Source organism: Jaculus jaculus, chromosome 4 (assembly GCF_020740685.1).
Source record: "Jaculus jaculus isolate mJacJac1 chromosome 4, mJacJac1.mat.Y.cur, whole genome shotgun sequence".
In the NCBI taxonomy this organism is placed as follows: domain Eukaryota; kingdom Metazoa; phylum Chordata; class Mammalia; order Rodentia; family Dipodidae; genus Jaculus; species Jaculus jaculus.
In genome coordinates, this window is record NC_059105.1 from 133617720 (window position 1) to 133632480 (window position 14761).

General features: G+C 38.5%; 1 pseudogene; it reads left to right on the forward strand.

Annotated features, from left to right (window-relative positions):
• LOC101618030 overlaps positions 1–13186 on the forward strand; it is a 130611-nt pseudogene extending 117425 nt beyond the window's left edge.
• Positions 13187–14761: the final 1575 nt, after the last annotated feature.

A 14761-nucleotide genomic window follows, 5' to 3' on the forward strand; every position in this document is an offset into this window, starting at 1 on the left:
ACCATCACTAAGCTAGAGCATTATGATAAGACACTGGAAGGAATTCAAAGAGAGCTAAGAGAGTTGAGGTAGAGTGAAAAAAAAGAGGACCTTAAAAATCAGCTGGCCACACTAAATGAAAATACAAAGAAATGCAAGGATGATTTCCAAGAATCATCAAGAAAATCAGAAAATGAGACAAAAAGGGAGCTGGACAAAGCGATGGAAGTGATACATAGGAAAGTAGTAGAAAATGCAAACTTAATTGAACAAGTCCAAAACTCACTAGAGGCTCTCAAGAATAGAGTCAGCGAAGTGGAAGATAGAAATTCTGATCTGGAAGCAGGATGGAAGAAACAATTTGAGAGTCCAGGAATTTCAGTAAGTTCAAAAGTTCCTGTGAACAGAACATGAGAGAATTGTGGGATACACTTAAATGTCCTAATATCAGAATCATTGGAATACCAGAAGAAGAAGAATTTCAGACCAAAGTCATGGAGAACCTATTTAACACAATAATTGAAGAAAACTTCTCCCGTCTCTTAAAAGAAAGGCCCATCAAGATTCAAGAAGCAAACAGAACTCCTAACCGACTAGACCAAAGGAGAAACTCCCCAAGACATATTATCATTAAGACTCTAAACATTGAAACCAAGGAAAAAATCCTAAAAGCAGCTAGGGAAAAACAGCACACCACTTTCAAAGGAAACCCCATCAGAATTACTTCAGACTTGTCAATGGAAACCCGGAAAGCTAGAAGGGCCTGGAATTAAACTCTCCAAACTATAAGAAACTATGGCTACCAACCCAAACTACTCTACCTGGCAAAAGTCTCCCTTATAATAGATGGTGAAAGGAAAACTTTCCATGACAAAACTCAGCTTTACAATTATATGAACACAAAACCAAACCTACAGAAAGTACTCCAGGAAATTCTCCACAGAGAAGAAACAAATAACCAAACACAAATGCCTACAAGAAGCAGATCACAGCAACCAAACCCAGAGTAGATAGAAAAAAAAAAATTAAATTCCATGGAAATGCCAACACACCTCCACCACCACAACATGACAGGGATCAAATCAAATCTCACAGTCATCACCCTAAACATTAATGGCCTTAATTCACCCATCAAGAGACATAGGCTAACAGGGTGGATCAAAAAACTAGACCCCTCAATCTGCTGCCTTCAAGAAACCCACCTAACCGCTCAAGACAGAAACCTCCTCAGGGTGAAAGGGTGGAAAACAATATTCCAGGCAAATGGGAATAAGAAACAAGCAGGTGTAGCTATATTAATATCAGATAAAGTTGACTTCAAACCAAAAACAATCAAAAAAGAAAAAGAAGGCTACTTCCTACTTATAAAGGGAACAATCCATCAAGAGGATATTACAATCATAAATCTGTATGCACCAAACACAGGGGCACCACAGTTCATAAAACAAAACCTACTTGACAATAAAACAGAAATAACCACCAACACCATCATAGCTGGGGACTTTAACACACCATTATCAGTAACAGATCATCCAAACAGAAGCTCAACAGGGAAGACAGCTCAACAAAACCATAGAGCACTTAGACCTAACAGACATCTACAGAACTTTCCATCCCAAATCCACAGACTATACATTCTTCTCAGCAGCCCATGGAACATTCTCTAAAATAGACCATATACTGGGTCACAAAGATAGCCTCCACATATTTAGGAAAATCGACATAACTCCCTGCATGATATCAGATCATAATGCTATATTCCTAGAAATCAACAACAAAAAAACCAACAAGAACCCCAACGGCAACTGGAAACAGAATAGCACACTCTTAAACAATAAATGGATAGTGGATGAAATAAAAAATGAAATTGCAAAATTCCTGGAATTGAATGACAATGAGAACACATCATACCAAAACTTATGGGACACAATGAAGGCAGTCCTCAGGGGAAAGTTCATAGCACTCAATGCATTCATAAAAAAGACAGAAAGATCCCAAATCAATAGCCTAACCACCCACCGAAAGGCATTGGAAAAACAAGAAAAATCCAACCCAAAGAGCTCCAGAAGGAAAGAAATAATTAAAATCAGAGCAGAAATTAATGACTTGGAAACCAAGGAAACAATTAAGGCAATTGACAAAACAAAGAGCTGGTTCTTTGAAAAAATAAACAAGATTGACAAACCTCTGGCCAATTTGATCAAGCAAAAAAAGGAGAGACTCCAAATTAACAAAATTCAAAATGAAAAAGGAGAGATCACAACAGACATCAGTGAAATCGGCAGAATCATCAGGACTTATTTCAAAAACCTCTACTCCACAAAACTGGAAAATGTGGAGGAGATGGTTAAATTCCTGGGTGCATATCATCTACCAAAGCTAAACTCAGAGCAGATCAACCACTTCAATGAACCCATCACACTCATGGAGATTGAAAAAGTAATAAAAAACCTCCCAAAAAAGAAGAGTCCAGGACCAGATGGATTCCCAGCCAAATTTTATTAAACCTTCATGGAAGAACTCAAACCAATCTTCCTAAAACTGTGCCACACAATTGAAGAACAGGGAAAGCTACCCAACTCCTTCTATGAAGCTAGTATCACCCTAATCCCAAAACCAGGCAGAGATGCCACAAGAAAAGAAAACTATCGGCCTATTTCCCTAATGAACATAGACGCAAAGATCCTCAACAATATACTCGCAAACTGAATCCAACAACACATCAAAAGCATTATCCACCTTGACCAAGTGGGATTTATCCCAGGAACACAAGGGCGGTTCAACATACGAAAATCTGTCAATGTAATACACCGCATAAACAAGCTTAAACATAAAAATCACATGATCATTTCGATAGATGCAGAAAAGGCCTTTGACAAGATACAACATCACTTCATGATCAAAACATTGGAGAGAATCGGCATGGCCGGTTCACCTCTTACCATAATAAAGGCAATATACAAAGCTCCAAAGGCCCAAATAATACTTAATGGAGAGAGACTGGAGGAATTCCCATTGAGATCAGAAACAAGACAGGGATGTCCTCTCTCACCTCTGCTTTTCAACATAGTTCTGGAAGTCCTAGCCCAAGAAATAAGGCAGGAGAAGGAAATAAAAGGGATACAATTTGGAAAAGAAGTTAAGTTAGCTCTATTCACTGATGACATGATTGTATATGTAAGAAACCCGAGAGACTCCATCCCAAAACTCTTGAAGGTGATTGACTCCTATAGCAAAGTAGCAGGATACAAAATCAATGCACAAAAATCGGAAGCATTTCTGTATGCAAATGACAAAGACACAGAAAAAGAAATAAAGGACATAGTCCCATTTTCAATAGCAACAAAAAAAATAAAATACCTTGGAATAACGTTAACCAAGGAAGTAAAAGATCTATACAATGAAAATATAAAAACTCTCAAAAAAGAAATTGAGGAGGACTTGAAAAGATGGAAAGACCTCCCATGCTCCTGGATAGGCAGAATTAACATTGTGAAGATGACAATCCTACCAAAGGCAATATATAGATTTAACGCAATTCCAATTAAAAACCCTACAGTGTTCTTCACAGAGATAGAAAAAATGATCTCAAATTTCATATGGAAAGGCAGAAGGCCTCGCATATCCAAACATATCCTCAGCAAAAGAAATATCTCTGGTGGCATCACCATGCCCGACATAAAGCTATATTACAAAGCCATAGTAATAAAAACAGCATGGTACTGGCATAAAAACAGGAGTATAGACCAATGGAATAGACTTGAGGACCCGGATTTTGGGCCAAGCAACTATAGCTACTTGATACTCGACAAAGGCCCAAACAATATAGACTGGAAAAAAGATAGCATCTTCAACAAATGGTGCTGGACAAACTGGATAACCACATGCAGGAAACTAAAACTTGATCCACACATTTCACCATGCACAATACTCAAATCCAAATGGATCAAAGACCTCAACATAAGACCAGAAACTCAAAAACTACTGGAAGCAAATTTAGGAAGTACTTTCCATGATATAGGAATGGAAAAAGACTTCCTGAATAAAACCCCAGTGGCTCAAGTTCTTAACCAGTCACTCAACCATTGGGATCATATGAAGCTGAAGAGTTTCTTTACAGACAAGCATATAATAAGCAAAGCCTATAGAATACCCACAGAATGGGAGAAAATATTTGCAGGTTATCCAACTGATAGAGGCCTTATCTCTAGAATTTACAAAGAACTCAAAAGTCTAAACAATAAGAAGACAAATACCCTACTCACAAAATGGGGCACAGAGTTAAACAAGCAATTCACAGAGGAAGAGATACAAATGGCAAACACACACCTAAGAAAATGTTCATCATCCCTAATCATCAGAGAAATGAAAATTAAAACAACTATGAGATTCCACTTTACCCCAATAAGGATAGCCAACATCAAAAGGTCAAATGAAAATAAATGCTGGTGAGGATGTGGAGAAGCAGGGACACTCATTCACTGTTGGTGGGAATGCAGGATGGTACAGCCACTTTGGAAAGCAATATGGAGACTCCTGAAAAAGCTGACTATAGAAATACCAACAGACCCAGTTATACCATTACTGGGCATGTACCCTAAAACCTTCAAACCAAAAGCCAGAGAGATTTGCTCAACCATGTTTGTAGCAGCTCAATTCGTAATAGCTAAAAGCTGGAATCAACCCAGATGTCCATCATTAGAAGAATGGATAACAAAGATGTGGTATATCTACACAATGGAATTCTATACAGCAGTAAGAAAAAAACGACATAAAGAAATTTGAGGAAAAATGGTTGAACCTGGAACAAATCATTCTCAGCGAACTTACCCAATCACAGAAAAAAAATCGACACATAGTCTCACTCATCTGCAACACCTAACCTGAATCTGCCCAAGATGCCTTACATACCCAGCAAGCACCTCATGGACTAGACAATAAGATGGATGGGAGGGCGGGGAGGGAATCAAAGGGTGGAATACAGTAATCCGGACCCAAACGGCAATGGTACCATAAATTCTACTTCCTAAACGACAGACCAAATGGCTGAACCTTCACTAGACCCTTACAGGAAACACCTGAACCACAAGACACTGGAGAGGGTAGGATCAAAACTGACCTAAATCTCCTACATCTTCCCTCCCTCCCCCTCCCCCTCTCCCCTCTATCTCTCTCCACTCTAACTCTTGTATATTAGTTATGTTTTTCCTCAATTTCTTAGTGGACACTGACCTGTAACCCCCACTTCCAGCTTGGGCCTACAATCCACAATGAGCTTTTGATCAGAGAAACCTACAAGGTTTCCCAAAACAATGACAGACTTCTGTCAGAGTACTTGATGACCCACCAAAGGCCAGTGGTAAGACCCTATTGCTGAAGACTCCATACGCAGCTGTCGCGTAAAATGGAATGACATGGCTGGAAGCCAGGAGAGAGTCAGTCCCCAGACAGTCAGCGTGTCTAGTGCCAGAAGGCGCTACATAGGCGACTGGGGGAAATGACCAAGCGCTGTCCAAGCAACACATTGTTTAACCTAATTAGCAACAAATAACCGGATGTGATGCCCACACAAATGCAATAGTGGTACACAGCCATGGTGAGGAATCAATTGCTCTTGATTTGGCTAACTGATCCACTCAGTGGTACTAGACCCATAGCTGGAGCTGGGAAACAAGTCAGAACCATACCCAAACACAAGCCCACTCTACAATATCAAGCTACCATCAATCACGGGGTATAAGAGGGCCTAAACCTACCATACTGTCTATCAAAAAAGTAAGTGTTATCTCAATTTTCTGGGTGCTAACTTACTATCCGTTGGAGAATCTACTTCTCTTTTCCAGATAGATGCAGATCCTAAGAAGAGAGCTGCCCCAACATACCTCAAAAGGGGCCCAACTGAAACTAAGGACAACTGGCAAAATAAGCAAGGGTGATGTTTTCCTGTGAACCGGATACCAGCACAAAGGGGAAGGAGATCAACGCAGAGAAAAATCAACTCCTACCAAATCAGAGAGCCAGAGGCTCAGAGGCCCCCAACACCTCAGCACTGAAGCAGACCAAAAATGAACCCAACATGGCTCGGGGAAATTTTGCGGAAGAGGGGGAGGAAAGAATGTCAGAGTCACATGTTGGGTCATGATTTGCAGAGACATTTATCATACCAATAACTGGGGGCTAACTCCACAATGCATGACCCATTTTCATTAACAAGGAGGGTCTAATGAGAGGGGGTAGATCACAGATGAGCCTAAATAATGGTACCAAACTGTCTTAATTTATTAGTTTTCTTTTCAGTAAATACAATTTAAAAAAAAAAAAAGGTTTATCATTGCAAGGGGCTTTTTAGATTGGCAGTTGAGGGACTATGATGGGGTCCTGAATTTGGCCCCTATCCACCATGAAGATTAAAGCATTACCCTTCATTTTTATTAGAGGAAGAGGATGGAAAAGTAAAATTAACAACAATTTTGCTAGAATATTTTATTTACTAGAAAAGAGTCCCTGGTACCATTAAAGCCTGCATTTCTAGTGCTTGTCTTCTGTATACTGACTGTTTAAATTGCATACCTTTTGTTGTATTTTCTACAAAGCAAAATAATTAAAATTCCATCACCTCTTTAACATGTGTTAGTAATCCTTTCCCCTGTTCTTGAAGTGTCCCATCTAAATTCCATCATAGGTCTGTCAATAATGAGAGCAAAATGACGGATTCTACTTCTGAATGAAGGAAGTACTAGGAAGCCAATCATCTCTTGGTAAAGTTATTCCAATAGACACCTACTAAAAACTCTCAATTTATTTTGTTTTTATGAATTAACTGTTGGATATTGTAATAGGGAATAAAAAAATTAAGATGAGCTAATGGACATCTTAGGATCTCTAAAAAAAAAAAAAAAAAAAGTCGGCAGTTGTGTTTTCCTTACTAAAAAACTGGAGTGACAGCTGCTCCCATTTTATCATCAGGAAAGTGAAGCCTTTCCTGGGAGAATGTGAACCCGAGGAACAATGGAGAAGATATAGTTGCTAATAAGTCATTAACAAACCTATGTCCACTTTTCAGTCATATGAACTGAAACAATGCTGTTACCTGAGCCACCTTGTTTGTTTATTTTTCTTTCCTCTATTGCCATCAGAGTCCCACTTTGTAAAATTATGTTATACATCTTTTATTACTGTTGTTTAATTCTTTATACAATTCTGTGAGGTAGCATTATAACCATTTACAAATAAGGAAGCTGAGTGATATACAGGTTAAAGAGTATATTCAAGATCATAGAGATGATTTCTAGATGCAGAAACCGAACACTATCCTTATTTGTTCATTTATTTATGGGAGACAGAGATAGACAGGGGTGGGTGTGTTAGAATGGCCATACCAGGGCCTTCAGCCATTGCAAGCAAATTCCAGACTCATGCACCACTTCATGCATCTGGCATGTGGGTCCTGAGGAATTGAATATGGGTCCTTAGGCTTAGCAAACAAGTGTCTTAACAACTAAGCAGTCTCTCCAGGGCCACTATCCTATCCTCATTTGGCGAAGATACAGAATTCTGTGCTGATAATGTGGCTATACATATTCCACTGAAATATGTGCCATAGATTTCCTGCCAAGATTTGTCTCATACTAGTGTCTCATATATTTATACCTCTTGTCTGAAAAGCTACAAAATTACAAGGCCTGTGCATATTACACAGTTGTGGAAAGAATTCCATCTTATAGGAAAGAATGATGTTATTAACAGTCCTGCCTAGCTGTCTTAGAGGTTATTAGTCTATTCTCCTTAGGTTTATTCAATTGCCAGTCCACATCACATTCTGAAAAGCATATGGAAACAGTTTAATTAATAAAATAAAATGAGATACTTAAGGATTGAGAATGTGTCCAAATTAGAACCAGCTAATGTGATCTATTGACATGTGTTCCATATGTCAAAGCATGTGTAAAACTTGTATGCTTAAAAATACTGCATTTGTGGGCCTTGACCTTGTTTTAGGGTTTGGTGTTTGTGTATTGCAAAATGATTATTTGCATGTAAAATTCAGAAGTCATTACTGCTTTTTATTAAGGTAAAGGATTAACAACATGGAAAATAGCAAGTATTATTGATTCTACCAAGAAATCACATCATTAGCAAAGTGTTGCTCCTAGAACTGCAGAGACACACAGGTAAATACAAATAACACTTTCCTGAGCAAGAACTCCATACCATAGAATACCATAGTAGAAAAATCTGAATTGTAATCATCAAATTTCTAGGGCATATAACCATAGACAATCCAGTCCTGAGAGACAGTAAGTCCTATTCACACACTTTTGGGCATTTGGCCTATAGAAACCCTTCCCAAGACTTACAGTGAATATTAGAGAGATCATCTCCAGCTGCAGGCAGAGGCAAGGGAAGAGGAATCATTTTGAAAGACAACAGAACATCCTGTTCTTTACAATACGGATTTTCAATACTTTCTAAATGTAAAGTAATCTCAGGTTGTAGCAAAGCCTAAGAGGAAGGACTTCCACAACTGAACCCACCTCAAATCATTCTTGCACACAGGAAGTGAGGAGGCTGAAAGTTCTTGTGAGGCTCAGGATTACCAACAAACTGAGGAATGTTCACAGAACCATCAATCATCCTCCCATTGAAATTGTTAAAAATTCATGCTCTATTACCTGTAATTTCATTCTACTGCTACCTTAATTGTATAATTAAACAAATTCAAATAATTATTTCTCTATTATCTGCTTGAGATATTTATTGATCATTATTGATTTATTATTTTATATTAAACATAACAGCAAGTGCTATGACTCCAGTGTTCTAAGTTAACTTAAGAAATCTGTGATTTATATACTCAATATATTTATCTTGCCTTGATAAGGGTCTATGTAGTTACTTCCCTCTGGGCACCAAAGATGGACAGATATATATATATAATTTTAACTTATTTCAGATGGAAACATTATTTAATTTTAGAAGATTCAGTCTTCATAAAATTTCAACTCCCTGACATGTCCTTTGTATATCAGACTATATTTTGATCTGTGAGGATATCTCCTAAGAAACTGATGCTGGGATTTTTGTGTTTGGCAAACAAATTCCCCGACTCAGTCATCCTTGACAAGAGTTATTGAAACCCTTTTCTCCAAAGAAGTCATTGAAGACGTCAAGTCCTGCATCCACAGGAGGCCTTCCTCAAAGCTCTTTGTAGTCAGTCTGCTCCTTATGAATGTTTTGCATCACTTATTCTGGTCCCAGTTTTCTGTTGAGCAAAATATGGTTGATAGGGTTTGTTTTGGGATACTTCTGAGATGTAAATTTTGGGTTGAACAAAGGAAGTTGATTTGAATATTCTAGTCATTGTATCTGTCTTCTGATTTCATCATCCTTGTGTTTGACTTGGCTTTATGAAGACTGAAGAGATGCTGCCATCACAAAAGTGAGCACCAAAGCCCCTTATCACTTAACCATAGGAATTTGTCCTGAAAATGCAACTATACTTGTATTGTGCAAACATCATGGAGTTTATTTGTACAGATGTGATATAGAAGAGGGCTACAATGCCACTAGGCAATAACCCCATCTTTTTACATAGTGGGACATTTATCTGAAATGCTGCTGTGGAACACATAACTGTACACAGAAACACCCTGATGTTAGCTGTGTCAATTTGCACCCTCACTTATTCCTACATGTGATCAGACCTGTATCTTCCTCCTTTCTGTTCTGAGTCTTCTTTTCTACAAGTAAATTTTAAAATAGCATTCTAGCATGAATTATCTTTGCACAACCAGAAGATTTTGGAATTGATTATTCATGAAATTTACTTTCTGCCAAACATCCATATTGTAAACATTTGCTGAATACACACATAAGTCTACTTGACAACAAATTCTGTTTGTGATATATTAAGCTCAATGTATATTATATATTATTCTATGTTTACACATGACTTCATAATATACATAGCACATAATGTGATATATTCATTATTATGCATGTGTGTGTGTTGATATAAATTGCTCAGAAGAAGGTTTCAGAAATAGTTTATTTTCAACTTCATTTGTGCCAGAAATTTATATTACAGGCTTTTCTTCAATAGTAAATGTCCTAAAATGTTGATTTGGGCTAAATGCCTGATAATTTCCCTGTTTGAGGTAAAGGTCTTAAATATAAAATTTCTTGAATGTGTACATCAGAGGAGTGACTACATAGAAGAAAAATATAATTAAAAATAATGATAATTTGAGGGAAAAATTAACATAAGACTTTTCACTATCTTGGTGTGCTTCCAAGAAGAACTTGCAACAGTATAGAAATAGCAGTAGGGCCTTCTGGTTAAGACATCACACATCTGAAGACTCAGATTTTCTTTTTCACATGGATGAAAACATTAAAAAAAGTCCTTGTCAAATACATAACAAATTCTTAGTGGAATTTCTTATACCCATAAGTATGTGAAGTCCTGATGAATTGTCCTATAAATGCGATGGAAAAGATAACACATTTATATAGATATGCAGAGACAACAACAACAACAACAACACACACACACACACACACACACACACACACACACACGATCAATCTAATGGTGTAATCATCCAATGGATGCCTCAAGCAATCAGAGGGAGACTCCCTCTGTAGGCACTGTCCTTCCAGTGATCAAGTGGATGGTTCAAAATGCCTAATCCTCCATGGTAGAAGGCACTTTCTGGGCAGTCTCAGGTAGCCTCACTGATGCTTCTCTGATACACCTCAAGGTGGCAATACCATTGTGACATGAATATAGAATGTTATCTGCCAGTTCATGTGTTTGGGTCATAGTTGCTTGCTGATAGGCTTTTAGGGAAATGATTGGATGATAATGGCTGTAAAATCATGAATAGATTAATTATGGATAGATTCATGATTTGTTGGCTTTAACAGGTGGTGGTGGCAGAGGAAATGATAGGAAGTTGAGCCTAGTTGGGAGTAGTATGACTCTTGGGGAATACATTTCAAGGATGCACCTTTTAATCTTCCTTTTCTGTCCTTGTCTTCCTTGAGCTGACTATGCTATTTGTACCTGCCACCCTTATATGCCTCACCATGGGTTCAGAAGCAACAAAGCCCAGGAATATGGACTGAAATCTTTCATACCATGAGCCAATGTAAATAATCCTCCAAATTTTAAAAGCATTGAAACTTTAGTTTTATATTTTTAGAGATGTGAAGTCAATAATGGAAAAACAACAGGAATTAAAAGTATCATAGTATGCCATATATATAGTATAGTATAATATATAGTATTATAGTGCTATGCACCTAGAATCTTTACATTGAAGAGGATGGGAAATGCAAGGAAAGCCTCACCTATATAAAAAGTCTGAGGCTCAAATGGGCTACCTGAGATTCAGTCTCAAAAAAAAAAAAAAAGTGTTCTGAGAGAAGGATGATTGCAAGCCTTCCTCTAGGAAGAGAAGAGAGGAGAATGAAGTTTTCTCTGGGCTACTCAAAGATAAAATACACTATTCCTAATAAGGTGGCCCCTTGCTCTTTCAGACCATCATATTCACCATGACATGAGTGTGAAAAATTCCAGCATGGAAAATCCCTTCACTTGTAAGTTTGATGAGATATTGCTCACTTAAAGATGAATAAATGGAGGAGAAAATAGAATTTTAAAAAAATAAGCAATATACTTAACAGAATATGTACTGAAGGAAAACTCTGAAAATAGAAATAAATTATAGATGTTTTGACAAGCAATCAGATTCATGTAAGTTGAAGTTCATGAACCTAATAAATGAGATTGAACAATAGAATAAGACATCTATTTATGAATTAGGTAGCAGAAAAGATTATATAGTCATAGAAGTAATGTCAGAATCAGAAATAAGTTTAGGAAAGTGAAATGTTCTCTTACACAACTCTCATAATCCTAAACTGGGCATACAGGAGTAACGTAGTTAGCTTCTCCTTGCTGGGATGAAACACTTGACTAGAAACATTTGAGGGAAGGAAAAGATTGGTTTCACATCATGTTTCAAAGGGAAGTTTCATCATGGCAGGGAAAGCATATATGTTCATGATCTCGTTTCCAATCTCTGTGGAGGTATCTTCAGTCCAGGGCTTGGAGCTGGGCTGATAAACCTTAAAGTCTGACCCCATTGGCATGTCCCAAATAGTCATGAACTAGGGACCAAATATTCAAAACACATCTTACTCAAACCAGCACAAGGAGTAAGAGACTAAAATGTAAAAGAATCAGAGAGGGGAGAAAATAGGGTAGGGAGAGAAAACAATAAAGTTTAGTTTCCTTAATTTAGAGGTGTGTGCCAATAATCACAGCTACTCAGGAGGTGGAGGTGTCAGGGTCATGGGAGCCAGGCTTTAAGAATAACCTGAACGAGAAATCAGGACTCTTATCTAATGATGAGGGTAAAGGGCTGGAGGCCTGGCCGCCATGGGTCTTCATCGGCTGCACCTTTGCATTATACTTACTGTCCACGAGACTGCCCTCGGGCGCAGACAGACCTCCGCCGGGGAGCCCGAAGGTCACTGTGGTTCCCTTCTGATGTAGCTGAGCTACAGGAGCTCTCTGAGGTCTTTTGGGAGTGCCGGGAGGGCCACCAGACCTACATGTTCCTGCTCTTCTACAGCGCCTACCTCTACAAGCAGGGCTTTACCATCCCTGGCTTCAGCTTCCTGAATGTTCTTGCTGGTGCCTTGCTTGGGCCATGGCTGGGACTTCTGCTGTGCTGTGTGCTGACCTCCGTGGGTGCCACATGCTGCTACCTGCTCTCCAGTACTTTTGGCAAACAGCTGGTCGTTTCCTGCTTTCCTGGTAAAATAGCCGTGCTTCACTGGAAGGTGGAGGAGAACAGAAACAGCTTGTTCTTCTTACTGTTTTTGAGACTTTTCCCCATGACACCAAACTAGTTCTTGAACCTCTCAGCCCCGATTCTGAACATCCCCATTGTGCAGTTGTTCTCAGTTCTTACCGGTTTAATTCCATACAGTTTCATCTGTGTGCAGACAGGCTCCATCCTGTCTCCTCACCTTTCTGGATGCTCTCTTCTCCTGGGAAACTATTTTGAAGCTTTTGGCCATAGCCTTGGTGGCCTTGGTTCCTGGAACGCTCATTAAAAATTTTAGCCAGAAACACCTGTGGCTGAGTGAAACAAGCCACATCAACCACGTAAATAGTAGAAAAGGTACGTGATGTGAACTTTGCACTTGCCATAGCTCTACTGCTTTGTATAATGGACATAGTCCCTGAGAAGTCCTCATTGTGTCCTAATTACCTCAGCAGGTGCTTTGGAAGTATTCATCTGTGTGCAGAGGCTTGTTAAAAGGACAGTCTGCTCTGGAAGATGAATTAATTGTATCTGATGCTCATTCCAGCCCTGATTTAGCAGGACTGTGAAATGGTTGGCTCTGTAGAAAATCCTGTTTCCATTGTATGGGCTGACAAGGGGCTCAAGTCTGTTCGCTTTGCCTCTTGTCTGTCCCAGTGCTGCGTTGGGAGATGAGGTTGGCCTTGCATGACAGGCTGTGTAACAGGTGTGATTCTGTTAAGTCCCTGTGGATGTCAGTATCAGTGCTGACTTATGAGCCACATTGCTGACATCACTCCTTATGCTCTGGTAGTCTGTCAAAGAGTTCTTCTTCTGTACCTTTTTGCTGATGACCTACCTCTACCGTATACCAAAGGAAACAAACTGACAAGCTGCCAATGACTGCACACATAGCTTAACTGCAATGATTTCTGCAGTACGCTTGTGTTGAGAAACACTGATGTTACCATGTACGTCTAATCTCATGGCTCTGTGCCCTGACAAGCTGATTCAAACAGACTATTAAAAATAAATGGAGCAAAAAAAGAGAAAGAAATGAGATATAATTACAACAGAAAAAATAAAAAATGTTGTGAACAGTGTTGCAACACTAAATATGTGTATGTTTAACTGATGAGTGCCTTTTTGATGTAACCCCAGTGATGAAAATAACAGCTGTGTGTTTAGATGAAGACAGTAACAGAGTGTCATTTATAAGGGTTCCTTAACTATCAAAAGGTACGGGATAAAATGCCAACTCACTCTATGTCATGTATGTTCTTGCCAGTACATGTATCTGATGTATTAATTGTGATTTCTGCGCATAATATGCTTGTCATGTACAAAATAAGTCCGAAAAATCTCATGAGGCAAACACAGCAAAACAAAGATACGAGTTTGAGCTATAGAGATAAAATTTACAAAATAAAAACCTTTACAAATATAATGTCATAAATGTGAAGATCATAATTACTTTAATGATTTTCTAGAATAATTTACTGAATAATCAGCTTAACATATCAAATCATGTATATTATGGAAGTTTTTAAAGGTGTCAATAAACGTCTTTTTAAAAATTTATTTACAAGCAGAGAGAGGGAAAGAGGGAGAGAGTATGGACACATTAGGCCCTCTTGCCACTGGACACAAACTTCAGACACTGTACCACTTTGTGCATAGTACCTGTGTACTAGAGATTTGAACTCAGGCCGTCAGGTTTTGCCAGCAAGTGCCTTTGACTACTGCTCCATCTCTTCATCCCTTGAATATTCTTTTTCCACGTATATGACAAATTCATTTTTGTTTCTTACTGATTAGCCTTCATGCACAGATACTTTCCTGTACATGTGGTACATGGTATAGGTAGCTGTAGGATCTGAAAACTCTGTGGTTCTGAGCCATCTTCCTATATAGAATTCATGTTCAGTTAGACCACATAAATATTCAATCATGTTTTAAAT